Raw genomic sequence first — 10,331 nt, 5'->3', positions numbered from 1 at the left:
CAATGGGAATCTAAAATGTATTTATGTGTATCTATCCATCTATCTATCTATCTATCTATCTATCTATCTATCTATCTATCTATCTATCTATCTATCTAGGAGAAGAGAGTACTGCTGGGTAAACAGCTGTAATATTAAGGTGCCACCTTTTTGTGAAAAGGTGCTTATTTTTGGCTAAAAAGGAAAATAATTTTGGAAAACAGGTTTTAAGAAAATATCTCTCACTTTGTCTTCAAAGTATCCTGAAAGGTCTCAGTACCGCTCTCAAAAATGTCTTTGGAAAACGTGGATGACTGAAAGCAGAATTTGAAGATGCAGATGGTAAAAGCTGCTGCTGTGATCTTACAGCATGAATTTAACACACTGTACCTTGCTGTATTTGTCACTGACAGTCATGCTCTCACATATCACATATTTCAAATGGTTTGTCAAGCAGTATGACGCTGAATGATGTATTTTATGTTAACTGTTTTTTTGTTTTTTTTGTCAATCTTCTTAATGCAAGACAAGTTTTATTAATTAATTTGTAAGAAAACAATATAAAGCAAGTGCCAAATAAAGTTTTTGTAATGATGGTATTCTAAAGGGCATCTAATTTTAAAGGTTCAATGTGTAAAATGTTGTGAGTCACTGGCTCATTGGGGAACTATGGTGGCCTTCACATTCCAAAAAGGATGTAAACACACGTTCACAACTGTCTCCACTCTCTCTTCTCTTTTCTCCATCGTCTTCATTGTTTATGCGTGACAGCTTTGTCCATTCGGGCTGCTGGCGGTATCAGTAAAGAAAACCCTTGTTTTGAATGCATATAAAAGGCTTAATTTGGGCTATAAAAAACAAACACTGTTTTTTTTTTTCCTTTTAAAGTAATTAAACACTGAAACAAACATACTTTTTGGTAGTGTATTAAGTTCCTGTGAGTAAATCCTCCTAATTATTACACACTATACCTTTAAATAAAGGCAGTAGTGATGCAAGATGGACATGAATTTTACTCATTCACTCAATCGAGTTTAGCTGTGTGAGGCTCTGATATGTTTTGATTAGGTTATGTTGGAATATTATTATTGGAGCTATGACTGACAGGCTGAGGCAAACGGCAGAAAGGAACCCTATGTAAATTTAATTTGAACATTCCTGGTGGCTTTATGTGATGATCTTGGGGTACGACTTCTGCACAACAAAGAAAATCCATCAACAACACAGAGTTGTGCAGCGGATGATAGAGACATTTTATCATGAAGACAGCAGGAAGCACAGCTACAGAACTGAGCTTTGACAATCTTCACACTTTGATCTCCAATGTGCACATTTCAGGGACAGGAAGGCACTTAATCTGATTAGTCTTCAATGCAGGAACACAGTTCCATTGTGTGTGTATGTGTGTGTGTGCGTGTGTATGTGTGTTCCCCAGGAGGGATGCTGACGATTCACTTGTGAGAAGATTATATAATTTGATTTGAGCTTCATTATTGCTGCTAGAGCTGAACTATTAATTGTTTTCTAAATGAAATCAGCATGTATATGGTTATTCCACATGCTACTAAGGCCCCTGATTATTTAATGAATAAATTGTTAAATTGACAATATGTCTTGTTTCTTCAGACTTCAATCATCCAATCCAATAAACAACACAAAGCAAGAGTCATACATTTTCCTTACAAACATGGCTATCTATCTATTGTGTATATATGTACAGTATATATTACATTACATGTCATTTAGCAGACGCTTTTATCCAAAGCGACTTACAATGGAATCAAGTACAATTAGCCAGGGGTGGAATCAAACTTGCGACCATGATGTCTTTGGTACACAAGGTAGGGTCTTAACCACTGAGCCACTCCACCCCATTATATACCCCATATATACATATATACACACACACACATATAACTGGTCATTCACACCTGTTGAAAAAGTTTTGGAGTGGGCATACAGAATATTCAGATTAAGTGTTAAGTGTTGTGGCATAGTCACAATAAAGAACAGTCACAGTTCCGTTCATTGACACATTTAAAAGTAAAGATCAAATGAGCAAAGGGACAACAGTCCCCCCAAGAAGTGAAGCTAAAATAAAGCTTACAACTACTCAGACAAAAATCAAAAATATATAATGTACATTAGATTTAAATTAAATATGTGACAATAATTTTGCAAAGACACTCTAATGATTTACTGTCCGGGAACCTATTGGTTTTAAGATTTGTATGCTCATATGCAATAATGAAAAAAAAAAAAAACATCAATCTAACCAAATCATCCACGGCCCATCTGATCCCAACCCAGTCTTTGGGAATCACTGCTCTGAGATACAAGATTGAGATTATACACACTGCTGCTCTTACCATGCCATTGATCTCAGTTGAGATAGAATTATGTTCAGGAAGAGGAGCGTGACCTTGACATCAAACTAACATGCATCCCACATCAAACCTCCAGTGTCTCCTAGCAGTACAGACTTCTCAGCTCCCCTCTGGCTGTTTGGCTTGTGAATTAGCTGCTCTGTCAGCTGTCAGAGCGGTGCGCCGTGGCACTGCTTCAGGCTTCACACTGGAGCATATCTTTACTTTGCCAAGGTGGAATAATGAACCACCCCTCTGCTTCACTCTCTATGCAACACTACAGGGGTATACTACTTCACAGTGTAAATCTATTTAGTTTGAAGATTTATTGCCTCAATGAACTGCCATCATTTAAATTAACCCCCATGAGTGTTTTTTTTACTCACAAGGGTTTGTGGGATTAGTTAGATTAAAGGTATAGTCCAGGTGTTTCAAATTGTGCCCATCCAGCTTGCCCACATAGGCCCTAAGGGTTATGTTTGGGCTGAGGTAGGTTAGTTTCCCTGGTGGCCCCACCTGTGTTTGCCCTCTTCAAGCCCATTGCCACTTAGTAATCTCGAAACGGGGTGGAGTGGCTCAGTGGTTATGACCGATACCACCCCTCGCTGATTGTACTCAAATCCATTGTAAGTCGCTTTAGATAAAAGCGTCTGCTAAATGACTTGTAATGTAAAACCTGTCAGGATCGGGTGTGACCACCATTTTGCCTCACGCACACATCTCCTTCGCATAGTTGAGTTGATCAGGTTGTTGATTGTGGCCTGGATCTTTCAGTTCAGCTTGTGAAAAATGGGAGCGAAAACAAAAGTTTATATTTTTGTTCACCTCGAGAAAAATAACAAATTTGTCTGTTCTTGCGGAGTATGTACAGGCCTTTAGGAGTAAGCTGTAAGAACTGGACTTACTTGTGCCCAGCTAACTCCTGAAGATGTAACCCAAACAGCTGACAAATATTGTGCTTTAGGTAAGTGATCGACCGATATTGGTTTATCAGGGCCAATATTGATATGATTACTAGTTAAAGAGGCCGATAACTGATATTTGGAACTGATATGCACTTAAAGTAAAAATGAAAATCTGTCTAAATTTTGATTTTAACAATTCAAATACAAAGCTTTGGTTAATCATCATGTTCATCAATACCTTTTTCAATGAAATTCAAATACAAAATGAATAAATTAAATAATGAACTGTCCACCAATGAGCCAAATAGAAAAAAAAATAATAATAACAGCAGGGTTACCCTAACCCTAACCTAGTCCTTCATTCTTTTTCTCTTGTCATTTATATGGATTATAAAAAGTACCTTAAATACAGGTCAGCAATATGCTCCTCACCGCAAGGTGTCGCACAAAGAAACTTGTCTAGATAGTATTGTTTATTATCTTATAAGTGTATAAGTATATATGTCGCGTCATAAAATCATTCTGACCTGATTAAAATTTCTGCAATGAAGGTTTTGTGGCATGCAGCAAGTGTGTGGGCTCCAACTACAATTTACCAACTAACCACATCCTTTTTTTTCCTGCTCCGTCTTATATAACGGAGAAGTAGCACATGTTGTAATGTCTTCATTGCGTATCGATTTAATCTAAATTACTTTCCTTCTGATTCTGCCCTGGAAAGATTTCTCATTAAGAGTTCCGGCAGTGATGAATGATATACTGAAAGCAGAGGGTGGTCAGGGAGGGTAGGGAGGGGCAAGGTCATTACCCAGCAGCAGATTTGAGAGGACATGAGGTCTTAGCAAACGTTCAAGGAAGACTCCCATTCTATCAGTGCAGGGGAATGATGGGATAATACAGTTTAGGCCACATTAGAGGACTAGCAAGCAACTGTCTCTACTGGAGTGGTGAATGTGATGAACGGGCCACACTGGTTCTTGCTCAGGAGCAACAATACTCCCATTAAAAGCACACCTCGTACAACACATAACATGTTATATAACAATATAGTTGCTTTTCTCTTTTGTATTCACATGGCAGCAAATATCAGTGACATTTTATGCTTTAAAAGGTCCACTGTCTAACATTTATGAAGTTTTGGCAGAAATTGAATTTACTACCCTAGTTAGTGTTTATATAAATGTGTAATATTGTTTTGCCTAGTCTTACATGTACACAACCAAGTGACACAGGGCCTTCCTTTAGCTCCCATCTCGGCAAATGCCCTCTTCCTACCATCTCTTATATGAGCTGTTACAGGGGGCAGCAACCCCCTCTTTGGACCATATTAAACAGCAGTGGGAGGCAGAACTAGGCTTTGAGCTTACTGTAACAGAATGGAGGAGGGCAGTTGGCCCGGTGCATAAGTCATATATTTATATCAGGCATGGACTCCTCCAATTTAAATTACAAAATAGCAGGCTTGCCAAACTGTTTCCAGGAACCAGTGAAAATTGCCCGAGGTGTAAATGTGACCCGGGCACCCTTATGGCAGCCATATTTTTTGGGCCTGCACAATGTCATGCCTATGTCTTGTTTGTCTCCTTTTGTGTCTCTCGCTCTGCTTTATTTTGTAGTTCTTGCAGCTATTTTTTTTTTAATTAATTGTATTTGATTTTGTTGTATTTGTATTTGTATTTGTATTTATTCTGTGTGAGTGGGACGAGCATCTGAGTTCAGTTGAGAAGTACAAGTTGTTTCACCAAAAGCATCACATTTAATTCAATTTTATTGTATTTCAATTTATTATTTTATGTTATGTTAGTTTGTGTGTGTGTGTGCACACAAAGCATTAACGTTCTTAAGTGTTTTTATAGTGTGTGAAATATGTGAAAATCCAATATTCAAATATATAAGTCTTATATGTACGAGATGGAAAGGGACCCTGACTTTTAACCAGAGGGTGAGGAAGCTGCCTCACTGCCGCACATTGACTGGGTTAATTGGAGGTTGTGTCAAGAAAGGCATCTGCCGTGAAAAAGGAAATATTTGCCAAATCAAGTCACTAGCAGGTGATCACTGCAGTGACCCCTAGAGTGAGAGAAAAGTACAAGATTGCAGCATCTGTAAAGCTAGCAGATTGTAGTACACATTTCCTTTTAATGACACACATATCCAATTAATGAATGAATGAATAGGACATTGTCAGAAATAATCATGTTCCCACTAATGCAAATCAGGGCCAAAGCCAATAAAAATCCTTTACATTGCAGAGTCATTTAATTCAGGAGTGAATGCTGATTAAATGTATGCCCACTAATGAAAAAACAGGTTAGGGGTTAGAGTGTTTTGTTTTTTTTGACAAGTGAGAGTGGGGTAATTATCATGACTTTGTTTCATTAGATTCCGCTATCGAGATAAAACACGATTCTTTCTTAATGTGTGATCTGGATGTGACCCCCCCCCACACACACACACACACACACTGCAGCTAAACAAGGCTCTGCAGCAAACCAATGCACCAATTAGTGTTCTTATTGACAAATGGTGATGATCATTGGGCATCACTTCTCAGTCTCATCACAGATTCAATAGTTTGGGTCCCTCCCAGGTGTCCCATGTTTCATCATGAGATAACTATTACGCCTAAAAGAGGGGGATGGACAGATTAACATCAAAGCAGCTCCAGCAATCCTGCACCACAGGCGAGGCTAACACCATTGGTCTAATCGTTGAGAAAATACTAAATTCAGCTTCACTGTGTGAGTGTGGGATGAGGAAGAGACAAATATAAAGTGCTCACACATCCCATACATACCTATGTGTAAAGTACCAAGCAAATGCTATAACTAAGTGTCATAGCGTAGTATCCATCATGCAATGTCTGTAATGCTTCTGTCAGCATGTGACTTATGAATTACTTCATACATATATACAATTTCAGTCTTACTGGCCTATTAATTGGTCTGCCGCTAGATGGATATGTTCCACTTTCTGCTACAGGAGTCAGCTGTCTGTTTTTTTTTTGTTTTTTTTAGAGCGACCTACTAACACACCACTATAGTAGGCTACTTAAAAGATGATAAGGTCTGGCACCTTGTTGAAGTAAGAGCTTTGTTTATAGTTTTCAGTTAAGCTGAGTGCTGACATGTAATCTTTTTTCCCTGTTTTTTCTCAATATCCTTGTAAATACTTTTCTGACTTTCCAGGGCAGCAATAATTATTAAAAATACAGTCCGCTATTGTCTGCCAGCATTCTCTCTAAATCAGGGGTGTCAAACTCATTTTTGTTCAGGGGCCACATACAGCACAATTTGATCTCAAGGGGGCTGGACCAGTAAAAATAGTAAAATAATACCATAATAACCTATGAACAACAAGAACCCCTTTGTTTTTTCTCCTTTGTTTTACATTTACTGAAGGATAATTTTACAAAACATGAAATTTCTTGAGACATATAAGTGCAATTTCAACAATATCATGCCTAAATTTACTATTTACACAGCACACTGGATCTACTGGGTATCTGGAGCATTGGACATTACGTTTAGATTAGTGTGAAATTTTAACAAATTCATCCTGTGGGCCGATTGGACCCTCTGGTGGGCCGGTTCTGGCCCACGGGCCGTATGTTTGACACCCCTGCTCTAAATGTTGCAGTATTTTTATAATTTTTTTTTCTAAATCACATTACTGCCAATTATCTGAACATATAAATTTCCTCTCTTTTGTGGACAACGACCTTTAGATCTTACACTGAAATGCAAAATAATCATACTGTATATTTAAAAAAAACAGTACATCAGATAACGCATATTTTGCTGTTACTACTCTTTTGACGTGCATACTGTTCGCTAAACAAGGCACATTGGAAAAATCTTTCTCCCTTGATGCCAGAGGGGCTACCAACTCTCAGAGCTTGAATTTTTGCTGCTGCTTATTCATTTCCTTCACTCAGTGACCACCTCCTCCTCTCTAACTCCCAGCCTAGGAAAAATAGAGTGACTTACAAACACCCAGTTATTTTAAATTCTGTTCACACTACATTCTCACCAAGTACACTGCAAACAACCACTTTGGAACTGTAGAGAACACCCAACATTCTAATACCTAGCAGCAGAACAAATAATTACAAACATTGATCATATACTCACTGTCACCTCACTGGAAGGACACACGAGATTCAAGAGCTAAAATTAACAATATTGCTGTACAAATAAAATATTATCCGCAATACTCTTGGAGTGCAAACACGTCCTCTAACTTTGATTAAATGACTGTCCTGTGTGCCCTGATGTTGGGCTGTAACACCACTAAATGATCCTGCACTCTGGAATCCATTAATCATTTCAAGCATAAATTATTTCTTTATACCTCTGTTTCAACAGTTAATCAATGCAACCAGATACAGGGACAGACTGGGACGACATTTTACCACTGATTTCCCTGTGCACGCATTTTCAGCTCACTGGCAAAGTAGCGGAGAAAGGCAGTCTATCTAAGGTGAAGTGTCATTAAGGCCGGCAGCCATTTTTCATAATCCTGTGGAGCTCCAGAGATCAATACACGGAGGTGTGTGGAGAGTAGTGTGTGAAAATGAGTGTATGTGTGTGTAAAGGGGGAATAGAAGCTGTTAGTAGCTCTTTAATGCAAGCTGACCACAATAATGACCAGGAGAAATAAGCCAAACGTTCCTGGGAATCAGGGCGGAATACTTTATCTCTACACAATGGCTTGAAGAGGAAAAGACAATTGATTTAGTTTACAATTATTGCGTTAGGTTTAAAAACGTGCAATATTATATGCTTTTTTTTGGAAGCGGTTGCACACACAACTGACACATAGTCAATGCTGCCTAAGCTGGCCATGCCCTCTGCTGGCCCTATGCTCCTTCAACCAGCATGACAGGCATGGTCGTCATCATTGAAAACAATGGCTGCTTAATAAAATACACCTATTTATGTCTATCATATCTTAATAATATGTCACATATCTGCTAGACAGCCTTTTCTGACTTGCTTTATAAATCAATCTCTCCCTTCACTAAAGTCCATGCAAAAAATCATCAATTTTACATCACGCCACCGGGCTTGTTGGTCCACTGCTGCCTCCATTTCAGTCTTTAAAATCATTGGTTCAGTGACACAGCAATAGACAGCACCTCATGTGTACCTATGAGCTAAAATTGTTGATTCTATGAACTATGGACTTTAGTGTGGGAAAGTGAGCAGTTAGCAAAACTAGTTAATAAATTTTTGCTTTGTTAATCAGGAAAAACTAATCCAGAGGGATTCACTTGGATTTATGTCTGACTTTGCCCTTGACAGTTTCAAAGGTGACATAGAATGCTTGTATCGCACACATATGTTAGTTATGGAGGTCTACTTACATATATTAACTTGTTTTCATGGTTAAAAACCTCCTAGTCGCTGCAAACGAGCCGATCAAAATATCTCCTTTGTTTCAGACCAAAATCACACCCCCAGAACGTGGACTTTGTTGTGATTGGCCAGCCAATGAGAGCTTTCCCACTGTCCTGTGATTGGCCAGGTACCTGGAAGTGACGTAATAGATAGGCCAGCTCTCATACACAGCTCCCCCTCTGGCACGGTGGATGCTCTGCATCTCAGCAGCTACAACGAGAGTAGTTCTTCTTCTTCTGCGGTTGAATGTACGCAACCGGATGTGCCCAGACTAGTGCCCGCACCAGGAGGCGCTGTGGTGGTGAGAGGAGTGGTGAGGTATACTGATGAAAACATCAACATACGGAAGTGCCGATCCGCTTCGCAGAGCCCAGGAAAACAATAAAAGCCTATTTTCTCAGCAGTGGCTGAACTGTTGTTCTGAAACTTTAGGGTTTCATAAACGAAGTAATGACGCAGATACACACACAAACGCAGCGTTTATTGGAGCTTCCGGTCTATGTCGCCTTTAAACAGACTTGTTTCAACAGAAAGGCAAATTTATACCAGCTAACAGACATAAAATGACAATGTCATGTTACTCCTGGCTCTGAGCCCAACACCACTCACTGCAGAAGTTTTAAAAATGCTAATGAGTGGGCAGGAGGGTGAGGGAGGTGAGACTGAGTGTGTGAGTGTCAGTATTACCGTCAGTGATGTCCTCAGGCAATAAAACATGTTGAGCGACACAGAATCCTGAGGTTCCTACAGTTCATGTTTGCCACAGAGGGCTCTAATGAAGTGGAGGACTTTCGCCCTCCAGAATCCCCTGAAGTGAACATTAGAGTGATGGAGGACCATGGTGGTCCTGAGCCATTAGTTCCAACATCAGTAAAGCCCAAAGCCTCTCTGTGCTGAGGACATGCAGTGCTGAGTAGAGTAATGTTAGTTAAATAGTAATTGGGTTGTATTTATACAGTATTTCTTGACAAAATCTCAAAGTACAAGAATATGTCTCATACTTTAAGAGTGCAACTATTTTTTTTGTTGTTTTTTTAATTGATTTATTGACTGTGTATGTCTGACTCCACCTCCATGGCACGGCATCTCTAGCTTGTGTGTACTGAATCAGTTTCCTTTTGACCTTACACAGAAAAACAAACAGCAGGGCTGGACGGGTAATCTGGCATACTGGGCATTTTCCTGGTGGGCCGACGCATCTCAGGGCTGGTAGACAACACAGACCTGTTTTCCCCCTTAATGCCGGCCAGCTGCTACTAACAGTGGCCCATTGGTTCATTTACCATACTGACACTATACTATACATATTGACCCAATCATTTCTCTCACGAGTAGTCCTCCTCCCTCCCCCTCCATCTTCAGAATTTCTCATAGTTTGGAACAGACGTAGGGAACACACTTGGAAAAAGAAAGTAAATCAATAAAAACATGGATAAACTGAAGCACAAGGGAGTTGCTGAGAAAATACGGACCAAAAAAAAAGTGCCCAAAAGTGCTCCAAAATACAGTAAGAGACATTTTTACTACAGGTACCAGCAGCACTTGACAACAACAGGAGGGAGGAAGAGCGGGGCAAGAACATGACAGGGAGGAAAACATAGAAGACAGACAGGGAGATCATGACAAGGAGGGACGGAGTGAGGATAAGATGGGGGGAAGTGGAGTTGATGACATGGTGG

This window comes from Solea senegalensis, linkage group LG16 (genome assembly GCF_019176455.1).
Source record: "Solea senegalensis isolate Sse05_10M linkage group LG16, IFAPA_SoseM_1, whole genome shotgun sequence".
Taxonomy (NCBI): Eukaryota; Metazoa; Chordata; class Actinopteri; order Pleuronectiformes; family Soleidae; genus Solea; species Solea senegalensis.
This window is presented reverse-complemented; position numbering follows the sequence as displayed.